General features: G+C 38.9%; 1 protein-coding gene across 6 annotated transcripts in view; it reads left to right on the forward strand.

The window, feature by feature from the left end:
* Window positions 1–2,151: 2,151 nt before the first annotated feature.
* The window catches only part of per2 (period circadian clock 2), a 59,631-nt gene continuing 42,078 nt past the window's right edge, over window positions 2,152–19,704 (forward strand). For 2 of the 6 annotated variants that reach the window (XM_017495435.3, XM_053673631.1), the window contains exons 1-2: window positions 2,153–2,325; window positions 14,890–15,021. The gene's annotated coding sequence lies outside the window, so the exon portion shown is untranslated. Of the gene's footprint in view, window positions 2,326–4,708; window positions 4,971–5,223; window positions 10,737–14,889; window positions 15,022–19,704 lie in introns of all 6 variants that reach the window. The other 4 variants (XM_047162536.2, XM_017495436.3, XM_017495437.3 and 1 more) reach the window with 4 other exon arrangements.

The following is a 19,704-nucleotide window of genomic DNA, read 5'->3' on the forward strand; positions in this document are numbered from 1 at the left end:
GATGGAAGACTCTAAGAACAGTGAATGGTTTATAGTCAATGAACTCAACAACCTAGCTTGTTTAAATTCAAAAAGCAAAGCATATGCAGTTTGTCTCTCCTCCTTTAAACATTTTCAAAGTGCAAATGGCAGAATTCATTTACAGACAAAGTGATCAACAAAATAACTGCAGAACAACTGGTGGAAATTACACAAAGCTTTTTTTTTGGTTTGTTTGTTTTGAGTCATATCTCATGTTAATTTAATCGGACCAAATACAGGAGAAACTATTAGGCCAATAGAGTAATGTTTTTATGTGTCCATTCATTCTAGACCAAGGAACAAATACAATATTCTTCCAAAGGAACATTGTCCTAAACATTATAGGAATTGGTGTAGGTTTGATTGATACCCATAAGTAACCACTGGACCATGCATTAGGGTGTAGCATAAATTCAATAAAAATAATAACCTAGGAGAGAGGGAGAGAGGCCTACTTCTCTCATATACTTGTTTACGCTGCATTTTGCATGTTAAAAAGCCTTAATGAGGAACAGGTGGTTAAAGAAGGCTGTAGGTAAACACTCCAGAAGTGTAGATATATATCTGAGCTGTATCTAACTGCAGTGCTGGTTTGTTAGTGTCTCAAGTAAGAATAAGTCATAGTTCTTCTTACTACTTCATTAATATGAACCCTACACTGTAAAACTTTTTTCCTCTGTACAGTTGAAGACTGGAAAACACCTGTGATATTTTTTCTAATCTTCAACTGTCCAGTTTTTGGTGAGCCCATGAAGGCCTCAGATTCCTGTAATTGGCTGACAGGAGTGGAACCCAATGTGATCTGTTGTAGCTGATCACCAAAGCTGCAAAGAGTGATTATATGAGTTACTATATCCTTCCTACCAGCTCGAAACAATCTGGACATTTTCCTTTGAAGGTGTTTTCACCCACAGAACTGTTGCTCACTTAATGTTTTTTGGTTAACATACCATTTTGTGTAAACTCTAGAGACTGTTGTGTGTTAAATTGATTCCCATGAGATCAGCAGGTTATGAAATATTCAAACCAGCACTTCTGGTATCAGCATCATGTCACATTTGTCATGTCTGTTCCCCGGAAACAGAAATGATTAGTTCATGTCTCGAATCTTCGGGTTTGAGTAGTTCATTCATCCTGTTTCCAGTATTGCATGGTGCACTGCCTATGCGGTGGTCACCGGAAGAACGAACGACTCGAACCCAAAGACTCAAGAGTGAACTAATCATTTCTGTTTCACCTACAGAGCCTATGGGGATGTTACAGTGCATGCGAGGTCAAAAATGATCGGATCACTCTCTGAGACAACTCGTTGTTCCTAAGTCATATTAAAGATTCGTTCATAATGAACGAATCGTTCATGAACGACATCACTAATTGCTACATACATGGTCTAAAATCTAGTGTAAAGCCTTCCCAGAAGAGTGGAGGCTGTTAACAGCTATATAAATAGTATTTAATAGTAATCACACACTGATTAAAAATAACATTAAAATGGCAGACCCCACATTTTCATAAACCACTATTAGAATTTCAAACCTAATGTAATAACTGAAGGTATCTGTGTATTTGGGTCAGACTGCAATAGATATAATATCTATTACTTCTAATATAAGATTTCATATAATATAATAAATAGTGTATAAAATCTTATACATATTAAGGACATGTTAACGTTACCAACGATGACGTAATATTCATTACCTAAGTCAAGGATGTCCTTGCCTGAAAAAAGACAACTATTTCACAGTGATCATATGACTGGTCTCATGAGGTTCTAGTATAAGGCGACCACATTGACTTTACACACGCTAACACACATTGTATAACTGTTTGTATAACACACGTTGTGTTGGGCTTCTCTGGACCAACCGCTCTCTTTCCCCGCCACCGCTCCGTTTACTCTCTCAGCTCCTCATTACTGATTTGCCCACGCAAGCAGCACTCCATCAATGGCCATGGGTTTCCACGTGAGGCCTAGGCCTGCCCTTATATAAATAGACTGACGGTGCTTTTAGCCAATAGCCGCGTAAGCATCGTTGTGCCCGCCTACTTTCATTGGAAACGCAATTTTCGGAGCCAATCTAATTGGTCGAGGAGAGACTTGGCTGGTGGAGTTTGAATTGAGGTCATCGCTCGCGCTGGAGATTCAGGGCAACAGTGTGAGGAAACAGTGAACGAAAGCCAGTGTAGTGTGTCAGACCATACTGGAGGCTGAGCTGAGAAGCCCAGGAGTCATTACTGTAAAGAAGTTCGTCTTGGAAATCTTCAAAAAAAAAAAATTTAAGATAACATTTGAACTGACAGGTAGGCTGTGTTTTCATTTCACTCTTTGGAGTGTTTTCTCTGGAGTGTTTATAACGCTGAAATTTCACTGACCGCAATGTGTCGGGTAGACTGGAACATTTTCTTTTTTCCTTTTCACTCCTTACAGTAAAAAAAAAATGGGGGGGGGCGCTTGTGCTTTCCAGTTATTTCTCACATTACATTATACAATGAGATAGCAATGAGAAACAGGTGTGCTTCTAGAAGCGCGTCTTTAACCCACATTGTTTAAACACGCGCGTTGCATAACTGTGTCACAGAGTGGGTCAGCCCCGGTCGCGGTCTAATATCGTCCGCAAGTGTAAATAGGAGGCGGTTGCATCAAATATCTTATTGAAATATAACTTTTAAAAATGTACACCTTAAATGGATCCATCCTATAACACGTTTTTGTCACATAAATCTTCCAGAGCAACAAAAGCTAAAGGGGAAGTTATAGAAAAGAGCTTGTGTTCTTACCAACATCCAAGTCACAGAGATCACACTTTTGCTTCATTCTGATGTTTTATGTGAACATTAACTGAAGCTCTTGAAGCTCTGTATCTGCATGATTTTTATTTTGCATTGTGCTGTTACCACATGGTTTGGCTGCTGAGATAACCACATGAATGTACAGGTGTTCCTATTAAAGTGGACAGTGTTTTGCCTCTTAAAGTCCACTAAGCATTGAATAATCTTCCAGAGCAACAAAAGTTAAGTGGGGAAACTCTAGAAAAAACTTAAGAGCCATGCCATGATCAAAGTCACAGAGATCATGCTTTTTCTTCATTCTGATGTTTTATGTGAACATTACCTGAAGCTCTTTACCTGTATCAGCATTATTTATTTTATTTTATTTTTTGTTTGTTTTTTTGCATTGTGCTGTTGCCACATGGTTTGCTGATTTAGATAATCGCATGAATGTGCAGATGTACAGATGTTCCTAACAAAGTGGACAGTGTTTTAACCCTGGAGGTCCACTAATCATTGAATAATCAGCCAGAGCAAGAAAAGCTTGGGGGGGGGGGGGGTACTAGAAAAGATGTAAGAGCTTGTGTTCGGTGTGTAAAAGATGTGCCAAGATGAGCTTTCCGTGACACTACCATCCCTGTGGGCTCACTATCTGATGGGCTGAAAGATCTGAGATTTCACCACTGGGACACACATCAACACGTAGCTGCCCTGTCTGGACACGGTAAACCGGCTTTCCTGTAAAAGCATTCCTTACCTGGTCCCGTTTTCACTTTTGCCCTCTTATGTCACCACTCTTATCATTTCGTTGTGAAGTTAACAGGAAAGTAACTTGTTTAAGACCTTGGCAAACGTGGAGAGTTCACTCCTTAACGCATGGAAAACTGTTTAATAAATAACCTTGTGTGTTTCAGATAATGTAATCATTAGTTTACAAAACGATCTTAGTATTTTTGTAGAAAACTGTCCCCAGAAATCATTTTGTATGAACACTTTAGTAATATGGGTCTGATCTGTTAATTGACTTCACATGTAATTCATTTGAATATATGAATATTTGTTGAATTAAGATAATTAATTCATTCATCTTTTACAGTTACATTTATATAGCGCTTTTCTAGACACTCAAAGCACTTTACATACATCCTGCGCCAGAATGCTCACCACACACCAGTTATTAGTGGAGAGGAAACAGTGATGTAGCCAGTTCAGGGATGGAGATTTTTAGGGGGCCATGATAGAGAAGGGCAAATGGGGGAATTTTGCCAGGACACCAGGGTTATACCACTAGTCTTTTGCAATAAGTGTCCTGGCAGTTTTAATGACCACAGAGAGTTAGGACCTCGGTTTAACGTCTCATCCGAAAGCTGGTGCTGTTTTTACAGTATAGTGTCCCTGTCACTATACTGGGGCATTGGGACCCACACAGATGACAGGGTGAGCACCCCCTTCTGGCCTCACTAATATCACTTCCAGCAGCAACCTTAGTTTTCCCCAGGAGGTCTCCCATCCAGGCCAGGCTCAACCCTGCTTATCTACAGTAGGAAACCAGGCGAGAACTGTAGGGAGATATGGCTTTGGCCAGTGTCCGCTTTATCCTGGTCAGTGTTACAGTGGATCTGGACCCCATTAAGGGACCACTGGATGTGAGGCGGAAATACACCCTGATTGAGACACCATTCCATTGCAGGGCACCACTTGCATACAAATTCACACACTTTCATCTAGGTCCAATATAGTGTAGACAATCCACCTATCAACATGTTTTTGGATAGTAAAACCCCTGGGTGGGTGGGTGGGGGAGAGATTAAAGAATGAGAACCATGGCCTTAGAGGGCAGAGTCACTGCAAATAAATACAAAGTTATTCTGACTGATCATTTTAATCCTATGATGAAACATTTCTATCCTGATAGGAGTTGTTTCTCCCAGGACAACCTGCCCACATCCACAGGCTGAGTGGTCATTGAGTGGTGTGTAAGTGGTATATCGTCACTTGTTTGCCATGGACATCTGCAACCTTGATGACCTCTTTCTGTGAACATATGTGCTTCTTGGATACGGAAAGAAGTACCAATAACAGTAGTCTGGCTTTCAAGACTCCATCATGCACAACTAGTCCTCTTGCCTATCCAGAGGTGTCTCCTACGTGTGCTCTAATACTTGTACCTCTGTAAGGTAATAATGGTGTTTTTGTTTTCAGTTTTGTCAAACATGAAGTTGGTCTTTACTAAAGGTATGCTATTGGCGCATCATTGGATATCATGCCAGTGTAATATCTTGTAGGGATGATAAACTATCACACAGGCCTACTTAGTGGCCACTGCACATTTTCAAAATCCCAGGATCACTGTACTGCTTATACAATATGATGTGTTTTTCTGATGAGGCTCAGACATTCCCCCTTTTTTTTTTTTTTTTTTTATATCAGAACAACAACAGGAAAGAAGAAAAAATGGTGGCATCAGTGCCAGTGCAATATGGTGTCTGCTATAAGGTATTGGCTCCTGAGTGTGCCTAAGTTTGTAATGTGATGTATGTGTTTGTGAGCTAATTATTAAAACTGACCTAGTCCTAGATGAGGTGCTCCAAATACCTTAATCTGGCTTTAACCTGTGTGCCTGTGTTTTTGAAACTAATTCAGCATCAGCTCTCTTGCCTGCTAATACTCAGCATTTGTTGGTTTAAAGGTAAATATTCTAGGATATCAGTTTTTTTACTGACCAGTTAAGCCATGAAGAAACATGTGTTTAATTTGCATAAATTGTTGTGGGGAAATTGTAGCTACCTGATGTAGTCATGATGTCCTCTTTAACTGTAGCTACCTGATGTAGTCATGATGTCCTCTTTAACTGTAGCTACCTGATGTAGTCATGATGTCATCTTTAACTGTAGCTACCTGATGTAGTCATCTTCTGTAGACTCATCATGTGCTGTTTTGTAGTTATGTTGATTCTTCAGTCATTTACCTGACTGCGTCTGTGGGCTGTTGTTTGTCTGAATGTGATTAAAGAGTGAGTTCATAGTTTTCATTTGAAATAAAATTCTATTTAAAAGAAATCATTGAAAAGAGTTTGCACAGATACGCATTTAAGTGCATGGAAATTGGCGGGCGGTTGAGACATCTGGTGTTGTCTCAATCGAGATGAAGATAAAGATTTAATCATCTAAATATTTGGGATGATTTTTGGCTCGGATGCTCATGTACACCAGAGACATTCCAATCTATCAATGTATCATCATGCCTCTATCACAGTCCATTTCTATGTAATGTAATATTTTTGTCTGAAGCTTTTATTCATTCATTTATGTTCTGTAACTGCTTTATCCTGTGGCATAAATATACTTCTGGTAGATTTTTTTTCTTGTTGTTGGTCAAGAGCCTATAGCACAATTCGAGTCCCACATTTCATTGTGTGCTTTTATGCAGATTGCAGTGGATTCACTTTCACCGGGGGGATGACTATGTGCACTAGAAAATAAAGAGCACATTTGGCAGGCAGTGCTGAAGTGGTTGCTGTGTTATTGCATACCACGGTGTTAGGCGTGGAGGAAAAGCTGATGACGCACATTGAGGGGGAAATGCACTTTTTTGCTTCAAGAGAGGCGTTCTGGCCATGAGTCATGCACGCACAATACAGTACATGTGCAGCAACCCTCTATTTAAATGTTTACTCAACCAGTGCTTTTACCCCTTAAAGCAGTATAAAGAAGGGTCTGTATACTGTCTGTACACGTCACTGTCACTATTCGTTGAGGCTTGGTTAACCATTATAATAGACCAGGACTATGTAACAAAAATAAGTCTGGGCAATAAGATAATATAATATTGATATCATGATATATCACAATATGATTTTTCGGGTTGTTGTAGATATTTACTTTAAAAATAAATGTAATTACATTTATTATTATTATTTACATGTAACTGATTGCAGATGGGTGGTGAAGGCAAGACTGACCGGAAAAAGCCATCGGACGTCACTAGAGATGAATTGTTGAAAGCAAATCAGGTTTTGACCAGAATTTCGTTTTTCAGCCAAGAATATACTTTGAAACCTCTACCTAAAGAAAACATGAATATATTTTATACAAAAAGATATGAAAAGGATTTAACTTGGGTTATTTTCTAACCTTGCCTAGTTGTGAGGAGTGTGAGAACATTTGAGGAGTCTAATAGATGCAGTAGTAAAAACAATTAGTCTGCATAAGACGTCAAAAACCTTGGTAGTTAAGTGTCATATCAGGTCATAACCTGATACTGGCTATCAAAATGTCTGCGATGCACCTGGTCATATCTTCATCAAAACGAAGAGAGCTTACACACTTTGTACAGATGACAGAGGATGTTTGTCAAAACATGAAATGGCCTAATAACTGACAGTAATAGCAAGAACTAGTCAACAGAACTGACTGAATTAATTACTGAGTTTATCTCCACCAATGTTAGATCGGTTAGAGATCAGTCAGGTGAAGAAAGGATGATGAGAGCCCATAAGTGTCTTTTACCCCAGGTGATTTGACAGACTGGTGTGATGCTGATAGTCATAGTGGTAACTCATTTCCCATTTTAAAGATGTAGAAAAGTTTACAATGTGTAAGAAAATGCTTTTATCCTGATCGGGGTCTCTGTGGATCCGGAGATTATCTTGGTAACACTTGATGCGAGGCTTTTTGGAACACCTTCTATCAGTTGTGAATTAGCAAGTTCGCAAAAAATTGCCAACCACAGTATCTTTTCAAACTGTTGTTCCAGCGGTGTTATAGAGTTGCTGATTGTAGTCAGTCAAGAGTGCCTGCTGCCTTCTCCCGTTTTACACAAGTGGCTGATCGATAGAGAATGCCAAGCTTCCCACTCGGAGGACAGGACCAGTTGTGCTCTCTCTGCCACCTGCCTGTGGATGACTATGACATCATAGAATTTAGGATCTCCTGACAATAGTGCAAATGGTGTCCCTCTTGTTTCATTTGTCCTCCTTTGATTGTTGAATTATTTTGAGATTATTAATTAAACTGGGCAGCAGGCTAGTTTTTTCAGTACCATTCATTGTTGGATCAAGAAAGTTTTGTCGGAACTGTCTCAAATAAATCTAAAATCTCCACCAGCAAAGTTGGTTGTCTTGTCGTGAATTGTGGACGCAGACTGATAACTCATTATACCCACTAACTCATGATACCCATTACTCAATGTATTTTTTTTTTTTAAATGAAGTGGACAAGCTATACCAGGATTCTATACCATATGCTGTATCCTGTATATCTAGTAAGGAGCAATTTGGAATTCAAATGTTAGACCCTGGAAAAGTGTGAACTGTTAAGAGAGAAACAAAAGAAAATGAATAAATTTTCCTTCAATTTAAAACAATATAATAAACAGTTGATCTTAAATAGCCTCGTCATACTAAATAACAAAATGGTTAAAAGTTTAGTGAGAAATCATGGTAGTGTAGCATGTAGAAATGCTGCCTCACAGCTTTAGGTCCCTGTTTCAGTCCTGAGCTCGAGGTTACTGTCTGTGTGGAGTTCCACATGTTCTCACCTTGTATGTTTGGGTTCTCTGATTTTCCTCTGCGTGTGCACGCGTGTATGTGTGTGCGTATTAGAAAGAGAGATTTCCTCTGTTGGACAAGTGTCCCATCTACGGTGTATTTCTGGATATGCTTCGGATCCACTGTGAACTTGAGGCTGAATGAATTGCATAGTATAAGGCCTAGTTCATGCAGGCTTTTAAAAGAATGAGTGAGAAAATCAATGAAAAAATAGTAAACGTGAATATAAAACACTGTAAGTACAGCATGTGGATTAATGTTAGGGTTCCCTTTTCCATTTTTCACAAGAACCATTTATTTCATGGTCTATGGAAAATAGACAAAATGGAAATTCCAGCTTAGAAAGAATTTATGAAGACAGAATGCCCTCAGCATAGTATGACATGATTTGTTTTCCATTAATTAAAAAAAAAAAATACAAAGACTTCTTGTTCCTTTGGTACTGATTATAACTTGAAGCAAAGCAGTCATGCCCTGATCATCAGTTGGATCCCTAGAATGAATTACCTAAAGCCTTCCTGTAATTGTTTTCCTATTAGACCATTACGGAACTGATAGCTGAAGCTCTCAGCGTGGGAAATGGCAGGGGATCTAGACAGAGAAAAAAAAGAATTAATTGCGTTTTTCCATTTTACGTACTAAAGCTCAGTTCTCAGGAATCCCAAAGTCCTATGTATCTTGAATCAAGTTCAAATGTTATTATTTTGTCAAAGATTTATTATTTTAATGTGGCAAAGCCAATGGAAAGAATTAATGTACCTGTCTCTGTCCCTAATGAATAGCTTGTTTGGCCAAGTGACTGCACACACATGCATTGACGTAAAAGGAAATTGGCCAGTTGCTTCTCTCTCAGCAGAATCACAGCACACCATGACCTCATTTTCCAACACCAAGTTATCTGAATGATCATTTAATCTGAAAGTTCACAGTGTTGAAAAAGACCAGTGATATTGAGGTTTGACTCTCAGTTTTGAACTGTTTAAACTTATTTGCTATTTTATCAGCATAACTGCAAGGAATTCAGCATAAGTGACCATGACGATGATATGTCATATTACATTACATTACATTACATTTATGGTATTTGGCAGACGTCCTTATCCAGAGCGACGTACATTTATCTCAGTTATACATCTGAGCAATTGAGGGTTAAGGGACTTGCTCAAGGGCAATGGCAATGATGGTGTTGGAGTTTGAACTAACGACGTCCTGAGCAGAAGAACAACACCTTAACCACTGAGCTGCACTGCCCTGTCTTATATATTGTGGGATCTTGTGCAGTGGGGTCTGGTTGCTGGGTGTTTGTATTACGAATAGAAAAATGGTTCTGGGGTTTTACTCTCAGAGGGTGGGTGGAAGTTTCTAACAATTTCTGTCTATCTCAATGTAATCATCAGGAACCTGCAGCCAGTCCATTTTAGTTCTATTCCATCAAGCTAGATCTTGGTAATTAGGATTTAAATGAAAAGTCGCCACTGTGCTGAGAACTAATATCATACCAGACCCACGGATTCAAGGGATGTGTACTTGGCTCAGTATTTTTGGGATGTGCAAGAAAAATCTTCCAACTGACTCGTAGCTGGAGCTGGGTTCCAAATGTAGGTTATCTGGTCCTCTGCATTGTTAGAGAAATACTGGCCTGGTGAAGTTTGCTGGTTTGTACTGTCACCTACTGTAACATAACACAGTATGTGGATAAAGCACGTCCTACAGACATTACTGGTGTTCATTTTGATACAGCTAAATGTATTTTGACTGAAACTTCTCCATTGCTGGGATTTTTGATTTTCTGAGCAGGTATTTTACCTCTTAATGCCTGTGGCATGGGTTTTTCAATCTCTTAACATAAGGCTGTACTGTTTGATTTGCTTGTTCCGTCATACCAAGAAATTTAACCATACTTGCCTTAATGAACATGCTTGAGAAGTTTACAATCCTAAGACTAGCCTTGATTTAATTGTACATACACAATCTTACACTGCCATGAAGTCCAATGATGTTTACTCTGATTATATTACCAACCATGCTAAACTTCACACATTTTGCATAGGAGCTGTACAATTTTACCACTATCAATATACACAAATTTATGATCAAAAATGGTAAGAAATGCCACTTTCTTTTTGTTCGATAGAGAAAAAATGTGAAAATGAAATAAAAAAATTAGAAAAAAAGAAAAAAAATTCTTACCTAAATAAATATTGAATAGGCTTACCACAGATCTGCAAACAAGTCTTTTTTCACCCTCTTCTACAGTTACTGGGTGACTCTCTACGTTTGTTTCTGCAGGAAGGTTCTGTTGCGAAGTTGGCATCCAGAGCTAGCAATTTCCATCTGGATGCTATGTCTACTCCTCTGATTAAAACATGTCTTCTTTCTCCATACCCACACATAGGTAATGCTTCTCTCTTTGTTCTGGCTCTGTTCCCACCAACTTGAAATTGGCTACAATCCAGTTCTTAAAAAGCCAGGGCTTGACCCAGTGGAGCTCAGTAATTACAGGTCTATTTCCAACCAGCCTTTTCTGGGCAAGCTATCCATGTGAGCATGTGGTAGCAGCTTAGCCCAAAGAATGCTTGGCCTCAAACTCTCTGTTTGAAAAGTTTCAGGCAGAGTGTAGGACCACAATACTGAAACTATTCTTGTCAGAGTTTCAAGCGACTCATTGGTTGCAGCTAATCCTGGGTTACTGAACATATTTTGCTGAACTGCTTCTTTTGACATAGTATGCCACGGACATACTCCTGCAACAACTCACAAAAATTGTAGGACTTATGGGTATTGTCCCCTCGGTCTGGATCTAATATTTTCTCTCTGACAGATAGCAGTTTGTTTTCTTATGCGATTCCTTATAGACATACTCGACCTTGTCAATATCATCAGACTACATGGTCTAGAGTTCCATTATCATTCTAATGATGTGCAGTACACACTGAAACCTCACACAGACTGCCCCCTCAGGCACTGGTTGACTGGATGTGTACAAACTTTATGAGGCTCAACATTAACAAATCTGAGGTCATACTGATTACAGCCAAGCACCTCTCACTCAGTATGTTTACATGGACAACAATAATCCGATATTAACCTGATTAAGACAATACTCTGATTAAGAAACTACCATGTAAACAGCAATTTTTTATTACCTTAATCCGACTAAAGTCATACTCAAAGTAAACACAAATTGAATTAAGACATGTGGAGTATTCCTGTTTTAGTCACATTATTGACGTGCATTACAGACATGTACACACCTTAATCACACTATTCACCTCGTGTGGGAGTTTTCACCGCATTTTGCGACAGGACACGATCACACACGGCAGTGCTCAACCATTTGACAGCAAACAGGAGAGCACGGCTGTGTCCCAAACCACGTACTTACCTGCTATATAGTAGGCGAAATATATGTGTTTCTGCTACGATATAGTGGGTAAGTATGTGGTTTTGGACGCTGCCCGTGGCTTCAAGCAGTTGTCTATTTGCGCATATAGCATGACAAATAATTAACTGCACTTGAAGCTTTCATAAAATTAAAAATGAAACCGCCAAAACTGTATACGGTACCATAACGAAGACCGACTGCATGTTAATACGTGAAATTCTGGAGGGACGTTGGACGGCGTGGTGTGGAGCCGTAATGACATGTTCCGTTAATCGATCTATGTTCTATAACATGTAAAACGGGAACATGAAAGGAATATCCTAAAAGCGACTCATGTAAACACCTTAATCACAATATTGTCTTACTCAGAATAAGATCAATAATTAGATTACTGCTGTCCATGTAAACGTGGTCACCGATTATTGCTGACTTTAAACCAACCTAAACTGACTTAAGAAGCCTTGAAGTTACTGTAGACACCGCTCTGTCATTTTATTCTCATTATAACACTACTAATACAACTTTCCTCAAGTGCAGACTTCATCCCTCCCTTTCCCTTTCTGCAGCGGAGATGTGTGACCATGTGTCACATCTGGGTTCAGTTATTAGAACACTATTCTTTACAGACTCCAGTACAGGATCTACACAAGTTGCAGTATATGCCAAACTCAGCTGCTTGGGGTTTTGCCCACACCAGACAATGTGAAGGCATCACCTTCACACTTTACAAATCAAAGTTACAATGATTCTCTGTTTGTTTCTGAATACAGTGCAAAAAGACATATTATGGTCTTTAAGTCCCTGCTTTGTCTGGTCCCCACCTACTTATCTTTGCCTCATTTTTTCATACTCACCTGTGCACTGTGTATGATTTACTGATCCACAGGAGATGGGGTCTTTAGAGTGGCTTCCTCAAAACATTCTCTCTCTCTCAACATCCATGCTTGTACCTTCTTTCTGCATTTTAAAACCCAACTAAAAACCAGTCTTGCATATACTAGACTTCATAGGCATCTATGTTTTTGTGCACCTCTAAAATGCAGAGGTTTAGTTTTCTTTTTTTCTGTAGCAATTATTATTTTTAGTCCATGTTATGACTATATAGCATACACATGAAATCTATACTTTTCTGCTTTTTCACCTAAAGGAACGGCCAGACCGAATGAAAAATATAATTCTCCTGGCAGAAAAATGTATTCACTGAATGGGAAAGTTTACAGCATGTAAAAGCTACACGTTCACTTCTAGTAGTTAATTATTAATTAATTAGTGGTTACACCAGACTGGACTTATGTCATGCTATTTTTTTACTGTTGCTTGGCATGCACCTGGTGAAAAAAACCCACCGTGCTAAATTATATAAGAACCACCACACTGTTGGTGCTTGCAATTAGACAATATACAGTATGTGATCAGTACATGCTACCAAAAAAATCCGAATGACTGTTTGAAAACTTTCACAAGGTGACATAAATGTTGCCAAAACTGACTGAACACTTTCCTAATATCACACTTGAACAAACTTATCTACAGAAGGTAATGAATGTAGATAATTTCATGTAATTAGTTACCTTGTGAGTATAAAGCTCTTTATAATGCAATTTCATAATGCTGCTGCATGTCACAGCTAAGCAAAAAGGTTTTTGCCGTATGTCAGAACTTGATTACCATATATCCTGAATTCTGTATATTACAATGTGTATACCTGTACTTTATTACAATGCAAGACAAACTGACAATCACATAATTAGTTGTCTGTTTTCTTTTGTCTGGAACTTGAAGCTTCTTCATTAAATATACCAATGAGCTATAACATTAAAACTACCTACCTAATATTGTGTAGGTCTCGCTTGTGCCACGAAAACATCTCTGACCCCTTGAGGCATGGACTCCACAAAATCTATGAAGTTGTGCTGTGATATCTGGCATCAAGACATTAGCAGCAGCTCCTTTAAGTCCTGTAAATTGAGAAGTGGGGCCTCCGTCGATCAGACTTGTTTGTCCAGGACATCTCACAGATGCTCGATCGGATTGAGATCTGGGAAATTTGTAGGCCCAGTCAGCACCTTGAACACTTTATCATATTCCTCAAACAATCCATAAACACTTTTTTTCAGTGTGGCAGGGTGCATTATCCGGCTGAAAGAGGCCACTGCCATTATGGAATACAGTTGCCATGAAGGGTTGTACATACATGGTCTGCAACAATGTTTAGGTAAGTGGTACGTGTCAAAATAAACATCCACATGAAGGCCAGGACCCAAGATTTCCCAGCAGAACATTGCCCAGAGCATCACACTTCCATAGTGCGTGCACCCGGTTATCCGCATCATGTAAAAGAAAACATGATTCATCAGACCAGGTCACCTACTTCTATTGCTCCATAGAGCCATACACAGCCAGCTGCACTGTGTGTTCTGGCACCTTTCTATCATAGCCAGCATTAAGTTTTTCAGCCATTTATGCTACAGTAGCTCTTCTGTGGGATCCGACCAGATGGGCTAGCCCTCGCTCCCCACATGCATCATTGAGCCTTGGGCACCCATCACCCTGTCGCTGGTTCACTGGTTGTTCTTCCTTGAATCATATACTAACTTGAAGTTATTACAGTTATTGACATATTTGAACTTAACATATTCATAGGTGACATTGTTATGCTTCTTATGAACTGCCAGTGTTGTAGTGTGAAAATATTATTCTTCTGGACCTCCCAAGTGGCGCAGCATAAAAGCATTTGCCCTATCCTTGAGATATCACAAATTTGAATTATGATGGTGTCACAGGGAGCCAAGGGAGTAAAATTGGGCATGCTCTCCAGTTAGGAAGGCTGGTGTTATTTTTCTGTCAATCACAGCAACACTAGCCAATCATGGACATCTGTAAGCTCATGTATGCAGAAGAGGGCAGATAGCTCTTTCCTCCAAGTGTGTCACACTGCCCTGTGACGAAGCATGAGCAGCAGTTTGAAAAGTTACTGTCCCATCCACACCTAGAGTAAACTTGCTACTGGTAAACTCTTCAGAATCCACTACATTTATAAAGAGTCACTACAAATTGTGTCACTGCCCATTCATGGTACTGAAACTTAAAACTAAGTCATTAAATGAAAGGTAACTGAAACCTAATTTGTCTGCCATCATCTGATGTGTGTCACTCCACATAGGTGCTGCAAATGCAGGAAATGACTAGAAGGATTCACAGGGGCCCTGGAACATGAGCCAATGGAGTGGATTGGAAAATCATTGTTGCTGTGGTGGTCATCTGATTGAGAAAACAGTAAATTCCAAGCTAACAGGTAAGTCCATACCACCACCAGCACATCCTTTCCCAAAAACCTCTTTTTTTTTCCCCCCAGGCTGTCCAGCACTCGGCTGATAATTTGCCAGTGTAGAATAAATGTAGTTGCTAAACCAATCTATCCACCCTACTCTTGCTGGCCTAGCTCTGATTGGCCCTTTTTTTTTTTTTACCAAATGATACTGACTCAAAGAAGAGCTGACTAAGTTACAGCATGAAGGAAGAAATTCTATGGCCCATGAAAAATAGCTTACAATTGGACCCCCTTTCTGTCTGCAGTTCCAGGAATAACTGGGTTGTTGGTTATGTGAACTAACAAATATGTGATTATATTACAGTAGGTGGTGGGCTTTAGAAGTGTTTGCTATAGTAGGGCAGCATTTAAGTGTGTTACACCATCATTATATTAAAGTTAAACATGCATACATACATACCAAATAAAACTTTTGTTTTGCAGAAGTCAATAAGGAGTTGGTGCTTTTTCTGTTTGTTAAACCAAAGTCCTGAAGGTAACTATGAATAAAACTCCAATTCATAGTTGCCTTATAATTTGGATCTAAAATCTGCTTGTCCCCAGGGCCTCAGGCTATTTATTTTTCCACTCAGACTTGTCTAAATGCAACCCTTTCAGCTCCTTGATGAGCAGAAGAAAGGCCAATGATTGGAAGGTCTACATAACTAGTATAGAGTAGTTGGTTGAGACAAAAAAAAGCCTTGAAATTGAGCAGCAGTAGAAGTGGATTACAATATTCCTTTATTCCAGGATATTTTCCCCCCTTTGATCTGGTATGTCTCTGGGGATTGGTGCTATCAATAATGTAAAATAAAACTCCACTGACAACCTCTTCTGTGGTTAATGTGACAATTATTCCTTGTTCAAAATGACAGGCAGTTTAAATTACAAATAATTAAACACGGAAACTGAAGGTTAGAAAGATGAATATGTCCAGGGAGAAAATAGAGGAGCCTTATAGGCAGAAACCTTCAGGTTACTCTGTAAAGTCATTACAAATGTTGTGTTTACAAAGGGCAGAGGCCTGAGGAATAAGCACAAAGAAGCAAAGTTAATTTGTTTTATGTAAAAGGCATGCAAGCCTTTCATTGAATTTAACCGCTTTCACTGAAATTTCACTGCATGACTCCAAATTGAACATTCAGTGGGTACTCTTTATTTGTGGTATTAGACTACGTCAACCATTTGCTGTATTTGTGGAATACCAAGTACAGCTGAGGCCAAAAGTTTACATATACTGGAATAAAGACGAGCAATCTAAGGTTTTCTCCATACATTTCACGTCACCATACATTTAAATTAATTAGGGTCTCTACTTTGTTCACATCAGAGGCCATTTTAAAACAACTTATTAGAAACAGATTTATTTCAGCTTTAACTCACTATATCAGAATTCCAGTGGGTCAAAAGTTTACATATATCAAGTTGAAGATTCCAGAAATCTGGAAACATTCCAGAAATAGATGTAATGACTTTTAGAAGCTTGGCCATTTATCATAATTAGGAGTTAACCAGGAGTGCACCTGTGGCTGTATTCAAGGGTGAGGAAATCCAAGCAACTCAGCCAAGACTGCCGAAAGAAAATTGTGGACACAGACAAGTGTTTCCTCCTTAGGAGCAAATTTTAAACAACTGAAGGTACCATAAGTATCACCACAAACAATTGAATGCAAATATAAAAATCTTTGGACCATAAAGACACTGCATTGCTCAGAGAAGAAGCACAAATTAACTGCCAGGGGAAACAAAAATACAACCATTTGGCCATAATGATCTGCACTATGTATAGAGGAGGGTTGAGGCATTTAATCTGAAGAACACAATGTGAAGTATGGGGGTGGCAGCTTCATGTGAAGATTTATGAGACATTATCGCAATTTTCTCATACAATTGCATGTTTTAGATTATTTAGTAGTGCTTGCATTCTACACAACATGGAACAAGAGGTTTCTTTGATAAACAACAAAGGGGGTTGGGTGCATGGCCAAAATGAAATCCTGATCACATAACAGGGAGAACAAAACAGAAAATGACCGTTTATACAGAACCACAACTCCTCTAATATATACCAACTCAATGTCAGAAACATGTTTTAAGAAATATTCAAGATATAAATATATACTAGTTAAAAATCCCCATATCAGTTAAAGTGACACTCTACAAATGCTAAGCTTGTAATTTTGTTGTTTTTAAAGCTATTTGTTGTATATTTAGCCAGATTGGTACCCTTAGTTGTTTATTCCTCAAGTTCATTTCCATTTACGTTCTGGGCAGGCAAACTGTGTGTGTGTGTGTGTGTGTGTGTGTGTGTGTGTGTGTGTGTGTGCAGGCATGTCTGTATGCTTGTCTGTGTTTGAATGTTGAATGATTTGAACTTCTCAACTCTTCTTGCATGTGAAAGTGATGGTCACGTAGCAAGAACAAAGTTTAACAGCTTAATAATTAACTTATATAAGGTGCTCACTATATCTACAGTACATCACTGTAGCGTTTTGTACTGTAGCCATCAAAGGCTGTATTTGAGAACATTTGAGGTAGACTTTGCTTTAGTTGTGTCTTTGTCCTCTAGGTTACTAGGTTACTATGGATTGTTTGGCACACAGTCAATGGGCACCTTATCTGAAATGGAGCAGTCAGAAGCTTACAATATAAGATATCCCTCTGACGTAAAGCTAATTTGTCATTTGTTCTTTGAAGAGATATATCTCTAAGGGTGCGCTGGTTGTGTAATTGACTGTTTAGCAGCCTCCTTGCTTTTGCTCAGAGTGTATGTATAAAAAAATATATGTATGTATATAAATGACATATATAATATATAAATGTTGTGTGAGAAAATCCCAGGAGATCAGCAGTTTCTGAAATACTCAAACCAGCCTATCTGGCACCAACAACCATGCCATGGTCAAAATGACATCAGTGCCCAAACACTTGTGGCTGAATGAGCACAAATTCCCACACTCTTAAAACAGATATTATGTGTTAATTTTTAACACACCTGCGTGTCTAGTTAAGGACAACACTTTTTGTGTTACTTATAACACAGAGTGTTAGTACATTTTCATACAAAGATGTGTTAAAAAAAAATACAAAAAATTAATTGTGTTGTGTATACGTTTTTCCAAAATAATTATCATAAAAAAAACAACATTAGTTTGTATGCAATTATTCTACTAAAAGGCTCACAAAATAAACCCCACTTCTCAATTGCAGGAAATTCAGGTGACATTATTTATTAAAATCATTAAAACATTTGACAGATGTAAGAATTGGAGTTGATGCATCTTCTTACAAATCTCCCTGCTATCTGGGAAGATAAGAGCCCCATTTCCTTCCATTTGAAAAGCTGTAAAAGAGCAAAAAAAACTGTTGGTTAGTTGTTAGCTACAAAATATGGACAAATGCCTTTGGGCTTTAACTGAGAAACGGCGTTACAGAATCCCAAATTGTGTAATCTACTAATGAACAAAATGGTGCTGAAGCCTCACCAGGAAAATCTAGCTAACTTGCCAATATTTATTTTCTTGATTTTAGCACCTCACCACCAATGTTTTTGCACAACCTAATTACATCTACCAATATTACAGAGATAGTGGAAAGCATTACAACCTAAACCCCATCCTCTTTTTTTGTTACATTAACCTTGTGAAGGACCTTTGGCCTCGGCATTACTGAGCTAGCTAAGTTCCGTTAAGTTCTGCTAAGTTCCACCACTAACTGTCTGCACCTGTTAACCAGCATTAACATTCACCCAAAGCATGAAGAAACATTGCCCTAACCCATCCTCCTAATGCTAATTACTACAGCTTACCTTGTCCAAAACACTTGCTAAATGTAGTTAACATTAACCCACTCTCTGTATTACATCATGGTGAACAACTGTAATGCTTGGACCTGCGTGAAGTTGGCCCCCCCACCAGCGCAAAACATCAGCAAAATAGTCTCAATCGTTTGTGCTCCGTTTGTGCTGGTTTGTGCCGTAAAAATTTTCGTTTGTGCTGCTTCGGTCCAGGAGATATTAAAAATATATTCAAAAGGTCATTCTGGGGTCACTCAGCCCTCACACATGCTCCAAATTAACATGAAATAGTCTCAATCGTTTGTTCTTCATTTGTGCTGGTTTGTGCTGATGAAAGTTACGTTTGTGCTGCTTTCGTTTTTAAAATATTAGACATTTAATTATGGTGCGGTGACGTCACCAGCCCCACACATGCATGTGAATTTGGAGCATGTGGGGGGCTGAGTGACCCCAGAATGACCTATAAATATTCTTTTAATATCTTCTGAACCGAAGAAGCACAAACGAAACTTTTATCAGCACAAACCGGCACAAACAAAGCACAAACAATTGAGACTATTTTGAATGAACTTGGAGCATGTGTGGGGCTGGTGACGTCACCGCACCATAATTAAATGTCTAATATTTGAAAAACTAAAGCAGCACAAACAAAACTTTTATCAGCACAAACAGAGCACAAACGATTGAGACTATTTCGGGTTAATTTGGAGCATGTGGGGGGGGCTGAGTGACCCCAGGATGACCTTTTGAATATTCTTTTAATATCTCCTGAACCGAAGCAGCACAAACGAAAATTTTTACGGCACAAACGGAGCACAAACGATTGAGACTATTTTGCTGACGTTTTGCGTTGGTGGGGGGGGCAACTTCAC

Source organism: Ictalurus punctatus, chromosome 20 (assembly GCF_001660625.3).
Source record: "Ictalurus punctatus breed USDA103 chromosome 20, Coco_2.0, whole genome shotgun sequence".
Lineage (NCBI taxonomy): Eukaryota > Metazoa > Chordata > Actinopteri > Siluriformes > Ictaluridae > Ictalurus > Ictalurus punctatus.